Source organism: Ochotona curzoniae, unplaced genomic scaffold (assembly GCF_017591425.1).
Source record: "Ochotona curzoniae isolate NIBS_2020 unplaced genomic scaffold, NIBS_Ocur_1.0 scaffold_2683, whole genome shotgun sequence".
In the NCBI taxonomy this organism is placed as follows: Eukaryota; Metazoa; Chordata; class Mammalia; order Lagomorpha; family Ochotonidae; genus Ochotona; species Ochotona curzoniae.
The window spans coordinates 6,479,770-6,481,786 of record NW_024467100.1 but is presented as its reverse complement, the minus strand read 5'-3'; positions in this window follow the sequence as shown (position 1 = coordinate 6,481,786).

Below are 2,017 nucleotides of genomic sequence, written 5' to 3'. Positions count from 1 at the left end.
TGCCATAACCATTTCCTCCCTACATAAGATGCAGGTTCAGTCTGTGAAATCCTTTCTGTTCCTGTACAACCTGTTTGGGATCTGCTGTTATGTCTCTGCTCCTGGTCTTATCAAACAAATCAGCAGGGTGGGAAATTCTTTGCCTGAGTTCACCTTATGAGTTTCTGGTGAACTCCCCTTCCCATCTGCCTGTAGAAGCACCTCCAGCTGCCAGTGGAGCTCAGTTCACTCTTCACTGACTGCCACTGGGGTATGTGGTCACTGCCACACCACACCATTGTCTCTGCTGTTTTCCCATATTTGTCAGTCTCCAGGTGGCCGTCTACCATTGGCCTGTCCTCTCCTATTTTCTGGAATGTGTCTTCTCTGCTTTATCCTGGCTAATGATTCTCCATTATACTATGTCCTTATCCTATGTCTGCCATCTTGATTCTCTGCTGATTTTGTTAATCATTTATAATAACCAGTTCTTCATTCCATTTCCTTTTTGTGTTGCCTTTTTAGTCTTTATGTAGCTTACGTGTGTGCTGAGTTTTATTATTTCTTTCCTTCTACTAATTTTGGACTTGATTTTCTCTTGCATTTGTAAGGTTTTTTTTTTTTTAATTAGAGTATTAAGCTGTTCATTTGAGGTCTTCCTTTTTCTTTGAACCAGGTAGTGATTACCATAAACTTTCTCTTATTATTGCTTTTGCTAAGTTCTACAGACTTTGGCATGCCATTTCCTCTTTTCCCTATCTCAAGATTTTGAAAAGTTACTTTTTTGAACAATCCCTTATCTATGGACTATTCAGGAGTAAGCTGTTTGATTCTATGTCTTTGTGTAAATTCTGAAGTATCATGTTATTGATTTTTAGTGTTATTGCAGTGTTTGTTTAACTTTGTTGAGACCTCTTTTGTAAACTGTGTCATAAGCTATCATGAAAAGCTTTTTACGCACTATTGAGAACGATGTGTGGTCTACAGTTGTTGGATGCAAAATTCTGTAGATGTTTTGTGGAGTCAGTTGGCTGAAGGTGTTGTTTCACTCTGCTGTTTCCTTGTAATTATCATTACAGATGACCTGTGAGTTTCAAAATATGATGTGTCAATATTCATTGATTTTATTTTGTTAGAGTATATCTACTCTCCATTTAGGTTCATTCGTGTTTCCTGTAGGTATTTAGATGCTCAAATACTGGATGCATTTATAAGTGTTATTTCCTCTTTCTGGATGGAGCATCTTTTGATTGTACAAAGTTTTTCTTTTTCTTTTTTACTCCTTTTTATTGAAAGTATATTTCTCTGATTTAAGCAGGATGCCTATTCATTTTGGGTTCTATTTATATGGAATATCTTTTCCATTCTGTTACTTTTTCTTTTAAAAAAATTTTTTTAAAGATTTATTTTTATTATTTCTTTTATTGGAAAGGTGGATATACAGAGAGGAAAGACAGAGAGGAAGATCTTCCGTCCAATGATTCACTCCCCAAGTTGAGCACAACGGCTGATGCTATGCCGATCCAAAGCCAGGAGCCTCTTCCGGGTCTCCCACACGGGTGCAGGGTCCCAAAGCTTTGGGCCGTCCTCGAGCGCTTTCCCGGGCCACAGGCAGGGAGCTGGAAGGGAAGTGGGGCTGCCGGGATAGAACCAGCGCCAATATGGGATCCCGGGCGTGCAAGGCGAGGACCTTAACCACTTGCGCCACTGCGCCGGGCCCTAAAAAAATTTTTTTAGAAGATTTATCCACCTTCATTGGAAAGGATCAAAGGCAAGACAGAAAGAAAGATCCTCCACAGACTGGTTCACTCCCCAGATGGCCACAATGCTGGACCCCAGCCAATCCATAGCCAGGAGCCAGGAGCTTCTTCTGGGTCTTCCATGTTGATGATGGATCCCAAGACTTTGGGTCATCCTCTACTGTTCTCCCAGGCCACAGGCTGGGAGCTGGATGAGAAGTGGAATAACCAGAATCTCTATGAGATTTTTCTAGCACTTGCAAGGTAGACAATTAGGCAATGGAGCTATTACGCTGGGC